Here is a 10255-nt window from a genome sequence, read left to right as displayed (position 1 = left end):
GGGCTCGAACCCGTGTCCCCTGCATTGGCAGGCGGATCCCTAACCACTGCACCACCAGGGAAGTCCCGGTGTGCTTTTCTTTAACCTAACTTTTCTACCTGAATGGATTCTTCCACTGTCTTTTTTCCCTACAGTGTTTGCACAGATGCCGTGTCACCCTTTTTTTATTCATCTTGCTCGTCCCCAGCCTGAGTGGCTCTGTCCAAACCCTCTATCTGCACAAAGACGGCGGGGTAGTAAGTGTTTCTTCCCCACCACCAGAACTGAGACCTCTTTCTCTGCTGCTGCAAATTATTGTTTGGAGCCTGTTCCTACTGGCTACAGTCATGGCATGAAAAAGGAGAGGACTCTCCTGGGCTCTGAGGAGTCCTGGATGGCTGGCCTGGGCTCCGTCCTGTCTTGCATGGATTGGCTAAATGCCCCGGGCTTGGGTTCCCTCACCTCAGCAGAGGCATTTGCCTCTCTCTCTGCACAGAACACCTCTCTGCATCTTCAGAGAGGTCAGTGTGTGTGGGGGGAGGGGCTCAGGGGCCTTAGCTTCCTTGAGAGCATTCACCTGGCTTCCCTGCGGGAGAAGAGGTGAGTCAGCACCTGGGCAAGACACTCCGTCGCTGAGAACCGGCTACAGGCGTGGCTATCACTTTTCATTAATACAGCTCTGCTTCCCCCAAACACTTGCTTGTTGTCTGTGTCGCCTCTCTTCCCAGAAGCCATGCCCAGACTTGCCCTCCTCCAATCCAGTTTCTCCCCTCCCCACAACGTCTCAGCCAAGCAGACGAGGGGGAGAAGATTTATGTTTAAAAACTCTCGGGACTTCCCTGGCGGTCCAGTGGTTAAGAATCCGCCTTCCAATGCAGGGGACGCGGGTTCGATCCCTGGTCGGGGAAATAAGATCCCACATGCTGCGGAGCAACTAAGCCCGTGCGCCACAACTAGAGAGCCCGCATGCCGCAACTACAGGGCCCGCGTGCTCTGGAGCCCACACACCACAACTAGAGAGAATCCCATGTGCCACAACGAAAGATCCTGCATGCCTCAACGAAGATCCCGTGTGCCGCAACTAAGACCGGATGCAGCCAAAAATAAATAAATATTAAAAACAAAACAAAACTCTGGCCTTGGGTTAAGAGCCTGTAGAGTGGTGCACGGCACTTCAGCCTCCTCCTGCTCCCCCAGGAGATCTTGTCCGACTCACGTTTTCTGTTCTCTCCTGTGTTGAAATGTCCTTGGATTTTTTTTTGTTTGTTAATGATCGTGATAATTAACTCTGGGTGCTTAACATTTCCTCTTTTCTCTTTCCATACAGCAAAAAGACAACAAAAGGATACATTCCAGAAGTCTCTCCTGTCACTAGTGGGGCACAGAAGTGGCCAAAGAGCCCTTTTTTCATAGAAAGTTCCAGTTCACCCCCCAGACAGCCTGCACCGCTCCGCTCTCCTCACCTTCTCTCCGAGCTGGGAGTTGTGAGCGTGGTCTTTCCCAATTGACTCCCTTCTCCCAGCGCTTCTGTAGCAGGCAGGAGACTAGAAGATTCTTCCTGGGGACCTGGCACAAGAGAAAAACCTACTGGGACTTCCCTAGTGGTCCCAATGGTTAAGACTCCACGCTCCCAACGCAGGGGACCCCAGTTGGATCCCCAGTCAGGGAACTAGATCCCGGGTGCCACAACTAAAGATGCCGCAACGAAGATCCCACACGTGGCAGTGAAGATCCTGCGTGCCGCAACTAAGGCCCAGCGCAGCCGAATAAATAAATAAATATGAAAAAAAAAAAGAAAAAAGACCTACTGATATTTGTGCCTAACACAAATACATGAAAATGAGCCCATACCAAAACATTTTGAGGACATTTCAGAACATGTGGGATGAAGTGAAAATCCAGGGGGAGAAACAGGTTATTTACAAAAGATCTTATATGAGAATGACTTTAAAATACAACCACACAGCAAACTAGAGGCAATGGAGCAATGTCTTCCTAAATTTTGATGGAAAATTATTTCCAGTCTGCAAGTCTATATCATATTTGAAGGTAGAATAAGGGCATTTTCAAAGTTTTTTAAAACAATGACTGCCCATGTTCCCTTTTCCAGAAAGATGTAAGAGGATGTGATACATCAAAGTGAAAGAGAGAAAACATGGGGAAGACGCTGGCTACTGAGAAAGGAGATTTAGTGTGGAAGAGAGACAGCGGGATTCCCAGGATGACATTCAGTGCCAGGCCAGAGGACAAATAAGCCCTGACCTGAACAGATAGGAAGGCTCCCAGAGAGATTTCTCCAGGAAGACGAAATTGATTTAAATAAAAAAATATACCTTGAATCTGAACATAATAGGAAGAGATTTAATCATTTGGCAGAGTTTGGATTTAATTAGATATAAATACATAGAAAATAGAAAAAAAAAGTAAAGAAAAAAACGACGATGAGAAACTATCAAAATCCTACAGGAAAGGAAAAATAATTAGTTTACTAATAGCTGAGTAGAGTTTACAGAGTCACAATAATATTAAAGAACAAAGAGAATTATAACTCTATTGAGAGGATGAGGGATGGGACTTGTGTGTGGTGTAGAGGAAGAGGGGCCCCTAAATCCTCATCTTCCCTGGTGTAAGTCCATGGATAATGCCTACAACTCAGCAAGCTTCTTATTTAATCGATGACAGATACAAAAGCCCACATCTTGTATTATCGTAATACATTTTGTGGGCCCTGGACACCGTGCCCTAATGGAGAAGTCAGCCCCTCACTTCCCTCCCCCGCTTCCCCCTTGTATTCATTTATATGAAATACCTAGAATAGGCAAATCCATAAAGTCCATCAGTGGTTGGGGTGATAAAAATGTTCTAGGATTGACTGCAGTGGAGGTTCCACAATGCTGTGAATATACTAAAAAGCCACTGAAGTGTACATTTCCAATGGGTGGATTGTATGGTGTCAACACAGTCCTTTAAGAAAGAGAGAGAACAGAGGCAGCTACCAAGACAAGCAACAAAAAGAGTTCAAAGCGATGCCTCTGGGGTGAAGCCACGGAGGAGATGGGGCTGACGGGGAACGGGAGAGTCGGAGGTTTAAAAAAAAAGAACTTGAGCACAATTTGATTCTTTAAACCACGTGAATGTATAACTTTGATTAAAGAAAGAAAAACAGAGCATAAATATTAGCGTACGTCTAAACGCCCTTGTTGAAAGCTGGAGAATCACCTCCATGGGTCAGGGTCAAGGTCAGGGTCAGGGTCAGAGGGAGGGGTGGGAGACCCCGCCCCCCAGGGGCCACGACCGCCGGCAGGAAACCCCGTGGCCTGGGCAGGGGTCCTAGAGAGTTCCTGCGTGGGGCGCCGCCTGCGGTCCAAGACTGGCACGGCCGCCACGCCACGGCTCGCGGGGACAGCCGGCCCGGAGCCTCAGGTAGGGACTGGGTGGGGCGCGGGGTGGGAGGCCGGACTCGGGTCCTGGGGCCGCGGCGGGGTTCAGCGCGAGGGCGCCCCACAGCGGCCCCGCGGGGGAGGTCAGCCCCGGCTCCCCCCGCCCTCTCCCCGAGCTTCCCTCCCTTCTCGGGACCCCTCTCCTTTGGAGAGCGTCTCTCTCTGTCTCTCCAAGAGGCTGAACCCCCATGGGGTGGCGCGTGCCCCAGGCTGTCACCCCAGGGTCCTCTCAACGGTCCCACCCTGAATTCCTCACCGTCTCCTGGAGGGCCCGACGGCGACTCCTCCCCGCGCTCGTGCGACGTGCCTCCGGCGCCCCCTGCAGGCCCGATGCAGGAACGTCTGCGGGCCGCTCCTTTGCCTCCTGCTGCTCCCCGCACCCCGGCCACGTGGTCACCTTCCTCCGTAAAAACATTAAAATTACCATTTAAGACTGTACTGGCCCACTCCCAACCATACGTTAAATTTCTCTTTGGCCTTAAGTGTATTGGCATACAGATGACTATTCTAATATTAAGTATTATGACATTCTCTTAGAGCTAAAAGTTCTTCTTTCTTCTGATTTTAAATAAATTAAAACATTTTTGTGGGCCCTGGGCACCATGCCTAATGGAGAAGTCAACCCCTCACTTCCCTCCACCCCCCTTCCCCCCGGCAGGGGACAAGTCTGTCCCCTCGGGCTGGAGCCCATGGTCGCACCCTCTGGATATAAGCTCTTCAAGTCTTCCCTTTCCACTCGGCTGGGCTCCCGGCTGCCCAAGCTGTCGTCCTAAAACACACGCACTGGTGTGCAGTGCCGCTGCCCTGCTCACGAGCCCTCTGTGGCTCCCAGTGCCCTCCGAGGTAAGGTGCCCACTGCAAGGTCAAGTGCTATCAAAGACTACGGATAAAACGCTACTGGAGTCCGGGGGAGGGAGGGGTAGTTAGAGGATCGTCCTAGATGCATCTACCCAGAAACCCAATGATGTGGGCTCGGAGAAGAGAGGACTCCCTGTTCCCTTCCTGTTCCACCCGCATCTCTTCTCCCCGTCTTTGGACCGTGCCTGGGCCCCGCTACCTGGGAAAAGGAGGCAGGGCCAGACCGCAGAGGGTAACAGCTTATTAACCTGTGCCAGCGCTGTTCTAGGTTCTTTACAAACAGCTCGTCGGTCCTGGTCACAATCCCACAGAGGAGGTATTACTATAGATAATAATAATCTATAAATATTTTATGTAAATATGCATAAAGTTCCACTTAACACGAGGAAACTAAGGCACAGAGTAACATTCCCAAGGGAACAGCTGTTCCAAAACTGAGGAGTCCTTGGTCCTCGAGTTTCTTGGGGTCCCGCGCAGGCAGGTGGGGGGGGGGTGACTGGAGGGGTGTTTCCGGGGGGTTTGACCACCTGTGATTTCCACCTACAGGCTGACTTTAGCACCCAGCTGCGGGCATCGGGAGCGGTCTTCCCAGGGCGCCCCACTCTTCTCTCTGTTAGAAGCTCAGCCGGCTGGCAGCCTTCACCAAGGCCCCCGCATCCACAGCCCTGGATGACACCCGCTCTTCTTAGCCCTCAAGGAACATGTCATCCCTGTTCTCGAGGGGCACCTAGAGCTTGGTCAGAGAGCTGGGCAGGAAAGGCGAGCTGGTGGCCCGTGGACAGCCTGGCCAGTGCCCTGCGCCTGCACCCCTTCTGCCTGGTGAGGAAGAAGCACAGACGCCACCTGTGGCCTTGGGACGCCCCCCTCATCCCCACGGACTTCTCCCTCGTGGATGCACTGGAGCCCGGCTCCCCCATCCCGGGTACCTTCAGGTGGGGCTGGCAGGCGGCAGAGTTGGGGGGCTGCAGGGCAGCTCGAAAAAAGATCCACGTGGGTGAGCAAGCTGACACCCTCCTCCCGGGCACACAGAGCGCCCGGGCCTGCCTGGCCTGGAGTCACACAGCGGGCACCCCGGCTGGCCCGTGCCTTCCGTGTGGGCGAAGGATGAACCGTTTTCTTCCTCCTGTCCCGGCTGTGCGATAGTTAATCATCATCATAATTTCAGTCACCATAATGGCTAACAAGGATGAAGTGCTTGCTGTGCGTCAGAGACCATGTTGGCAATTCCTCAGTTAATCCTGACAACCACCCTTGGAGGAAGACCCTGTCATTCTTCCGTCCCTTTTATAGATGGAGAAACTGAGGCTCCAGGAGTTAGGTGGCTTCTTGCCCAGGGTCACACCCAGCCAGTAAGTGGCGGAGGCCAAACTGGAGCCCGAGGCTGAGGCTTAGCCACACTCAGCCCTGCCTCCCTGGCTTCAGCCTGGACCTCTCTCCCCGCAGAGGTGAGCCGCAGCGAACCCATCCACCTGCGGGAGATGGTGGCAGGAGCCGTGACGGGGGGCGTGAGCGTGGGCACCGGGCTGCAGGGGAGCGTGGCGGGGAGCGGCGTGGTGAGCCGCAGCTCTGCCCTGGCTGTGCAGACCCTCAGGGCTCCCCCCAACACCTGGGAGACGCTGGTGGAGAAGAGGTGAGAGCTGGGGCACATCAGCCAGGCGGGCTGGGCTCTCCTCTCTGTGGGCACAGGTCCCCCGGGCTGGAGGGGAGCGTAGGGGGCAGGAGAGAAGAGCCCAAGGCTCCTGCCAGCTCGAGGCCTCGAGTGAAGCATTCTGAGGCCTGGGCTGGGACGGGGGAGTCCACTATTAGCAGCAAACGCAGGGGCCCAGGGAAGAGAGAGTGGGCGGTGAGAGGGACTCATGCTAGGTCAGAGATTTCAACCCCGATGTTTCTAAGGCCAGAAAAAGAAACAGAAGTGCGGTAGCTGCCAGATGTGAGGCAACAGGGCATGGTGGGGACTCCAGCAAAGCGGGGGACACATGCCTGCCTGAAGCTGGCAGCTGTGTCTCAGCTGCACCTGGTTATTGCCAGGCAGGAATGTGAGCTCAGTGGCACTGGTTTTTGAGAGAAGCTAGAAATGGGATTTTTTTGGTGAAATCTACCAGTTTTAATATTATCTCAAAATTTCTAAATGCCACGTGAGCCAAGGAACGTATGCCTTTTGCCCGACTGAGCTGGCAGAAAGCCCGGTGGTAGCCTCTGGGCTGGACATCTTAAACCCTGTGGAAGACAGATGTCTCAGAGTTCCGTCAGCTTCTCCCCTTTGTGACCTCGCCCACCTGACCCTGAACTCTAGGCCAGCAGACAGGCCAGCCGCCCGCTGTCCCCTCCCGCTGCCTGCAACAGCACAGAGTCCAGGCTGCCCGCTTCGAAAGGCCCCTGAGCGGGGGAGCCCTGGAGAGCAGCCCCACCAGCTCTGCCTCTCCTCCTGCCCACACCCCGCGTGCCTGGCAGGAAACCGAGCACTCCGAGGCCCTCGTTCCTCAGGGAGCTGCAGAGCCGCAAGGAGAGGGAGAGCCTGTATGTGGCGACGAGGCCGTGGAGGCCGCAGAGGACGCCACGCTTCAGAGCCTCAGCCGAGGAGACAGAGCGGGGCGGCTGTCACTCCTCCGGCCCAGCCGTTTCAAGGTGCAGGGGGTGTCCCGGGGGTGCTGAAAGCCAGCAAGGGGCCCACCCCTCCACCCTAACTCCTGCCAAAGAGCTGCCCCCTGGAAGTCGCCCCGTCTAAACCAGGAGTGGAGTTCCTGGGCACTTGTGTCGTGGTTCTCAACGCTGCGTTTTAGAATCCCCTGGAGAGGCGTCGTGTTGTTTTTTGATTTTTTTTTTTTTAAATACCAGCACCCAGACACACACACGCACACGCACATGCACACACAATCTGTTTTAACTGGTCTGGACTAGGACCCAGTTGCTGGTCTTCTTTTAACTCTCCCAGGTGAGTCTTACCTGCTGCCGGGGGGTAGTATCACAGTGCAGGGGGGTTCGCACCCGCTTTGGAACTGGGCGTGTCTGGGTGTGAATCCCAGCTCTGCCCCTGGCTGGCTGGGTGGCCTTGGGCAAGTCACTTGACCCTCTGAGTTTGACGTCTCTGGTCCACGAAGCTGGGCTGCAGAATCGGGGTGAGGATTAAGCAGCGATGTGAGAAAAGTGCCCGGACGTGCCGAGTGCAAGGACAGTCAGTTTTCCTTCCACCTGTCTTCAAGACCCGGGCCTGCTCCTCCGCGGCTCTGTTCTCTGGTCATTCAGCGCCCATGGACCGCGGGTCCCCACTGTGACGGGGGGAGGCTGGGCCCCACGGGGCTCTCGTCTCCCACACATCGAGTTGGACTCTCAGCACCAGCTCTGGGCCCCAGCTCTCGCCATCCCCGGGCATGCAGCTGAGTACCGGTCAGTAGCCCTTTTCCTGTGGGAGCAGGGCGATAACAGGGCCACCACTGGCCCACATCAGGAGCCCCGGCTTCCCAGCACCCCCCAACAGCCGCCCCTCTGTGCCTCGGTTTCCACCTGCTCAACGAGGGAGGGCGACTTCGAGATCGCTTGGCGGCTGTTCAGCTGCAGGGCCCCAGGATTCCAGCTCAGCCTTTCCCAAAGCGAACACTCCAAATTCTGGACAATGCTTACTGAGGCAAAATAAAACTCATTTCTTTATGGTGGGAACTTGTAGGGCTTTTACCGTGCCAGTGTGTACTGCTTTGACCCCAGAGTGCCTTGGGTTTTTTGGAAATACCTCATGTGCAACATATTTGGCAGAATGCTGTTTGTGCTGTGCCTGAGTGTCCCCTGCCTTTGGATCTCCCTCTCCCCGCCAACCTCAGAAGGCCCTGGTCATCAAGAGGGACCCTCGCAGTCCCTCCCCCCGTGTCCCCCCATCCCCTGCTCCTGTCTGCCCCCGAGACCCCTTCCTGCAGGCCCTAGCGTCCTGTGTGGACAAGACGTCCTGTTCTCCCTGCCTCTCTCCCAGCTCCAGGGTCAGAGTGCCATGGCCAAAGAGAAGACGGTGGCCATCCCACGGGGCACAGTCTTGGCCTACAGGGTGCTGCAGCTGGTGATGGGGGAGGACCGCTGGGGTACGCGGAGGCTGGAGGAGCCGGAACAGCTCGGACGCGACTCTCCCTCTGGGAGGGCTGGGAGGGGGGCAGGGGCTGCGTCCAAGTGTGGGGCAGGAAGCGGGAGAGGGAGGCCGTTTCCTCGTTGGCCTGAGCAAGCAGCCAGCCAGGCAGATACTGAAAGGGTGTGCCTTTCACAGAGGGCTGCCGAGGCCCCAGCGCTCAGGGAGGGCTTACGAGCCAGCCTATGCCCTGCTTGTCCCGGGGCGCCGGGGATGGGGGGATGTGACCGGAGGAAGGGTCGTCTTACCTAATTAGCACAGAGAATCACGTGGACCAGGGGTGGTCCTGCTCATCCGTGGCCCGGGGACCCTTCTCTTCTCCCTGCCTGTGCTCCCACGCAGCTGTGCTGTACCTGCCTGAAGGAAAGCTCTGGAGAGACAGCAGCGGAGGTGAGTGACCCCTGCCGGAGCCCAGGAACCCAGCCAGAAATCACTCCTTCCCCGAAGAATGCCCTGACCCCATCATTGGGGTCCCTTCCCTCCCCATGCGGTCACCCCGTGTCACTCGGGCAGGGAGGGGCCGTGTGCTCTCTCCCCAGCGGGAAGGAGATGAGCTGGAAAAACCAGGACCAGGCTGTGGGGAGAAGGATGGTGAGTGTAGGAGTCGCAGGCTGGCTCCAGGCTCCAGCTCCAGTCTCGGTCGCCACACCCACACAACGGGGAGGCTGGGACCTTTCTTACCAGGTCAGAAGGATCTGTGATGAAGTCTGGACAGCATTCGGTACCTGGAAGGTTGGTTCTCAAGAGGCAGTTTGTACTGTTAACAAGACAGGAGTGGGAAGGCGGGGGCGCCTGACCACTCTGCCAGACCCACCCACCTCTGCCGTGGCGCTTAGAGTCTGAGAAGCCCTCTCTTAGCCATCCCAGTGGGGCAACTGGCCGGAGGTGGGGCTCAGCCTGGGGGGTCTGAGGAGCAGACACACAGCAGGCCCTTGGGCAGAGAAGGGGCCTTCCCTTGAGCTGAAGCATCAGCCCTGGGCAGGGTGAGTGAGGAGGGGAAGAAGGAGAGGAGGAGAGTGAGGTGGGTGAAAGGGGGAGAGGCGAGGATAAGCCCCGTGTGTGGTGCCCGCTTTGTAGTAGGTGCTCAGAAAACGCTTACGGAAGGAGGGGGGTGGGGGGGGGGAGGAGGGGGGAAGGGAGAGGTGAGCCCATAAAGGTGTGCTCCGCCTGACGCAGGCCAGGTCTGTGACCCCAGGACCTCCTGGCCAGGTTCAGGACACCAGGGCCCGACTGGCGCAGGGCAGGGAGCCCGCGAAAGGCTCCGGCAGGCGCCGATGCCTCTCCCCACAGGCACGGCCTCTGGCTCGGCCCCAGGTGAGGAGCCTGACTTCCAGGGCCTGCAGAGGCAGGCTAGGGCCCAGTTGCAGGACCTGGCCACGCTGCCCCCAGAGCTGCGGGACCCGCTGCTGGGCGCCCTCCAAGAGCTGCTCCAGGACCCTTGGGCACTGCAGGAGCTCGAGGACACAGTAAGGGGCTCAACGGCCAGACCCGGGCTGGGGGCTGGCATCCAGGACAGAAAGGGATGGGCTAGGGGGATGAGGGGCAGGAACGGGACATGCTATGGCTCTTGGTAGCACACAACCTCGGAAGGCCCTGGGGTGACTGGGTGCTGCCCCGTACCAGCTGTCATATCAGAATCTCCCTGAGCGTTTGTTCCCTGAAGCCCAAGGAGGGACCTTGGTTCAGCATTGTTGGCAATGAACCCAGGCTCGTCCCAGCCTCACTGGCATCATGAGGGGCTGGGGACCCAGGGCATGGGGACGGGAGCTTGGGTGGTAGAGTACGTGGACAGAGGGGGACCCACAGCTGCCTCTCCGCTCTTACTCACCGCTCTCCTGCAGCTGGAACAGGCCCTGGACACTGGGGTGCTGGG

The sequence above is a fragment of the Balaenoptera acutorostrata genome, chromosome 17 (genome assembly GCF_949987535.1).
Source record: "Balaenoptera acutorostrata chromosome 17, mBalAcu1.1, whole genome shotgun sequence".
NCBI classification, from domain to species: Eukaryota; Metazoa; Chordata; class Mammalia; order Artiodactyla; family Balaenopteridae; genus Balaenoptera; species Balaenoptera acutorostrata.
Note: the sequence above shows the minus strand (reverse complement) of the source record.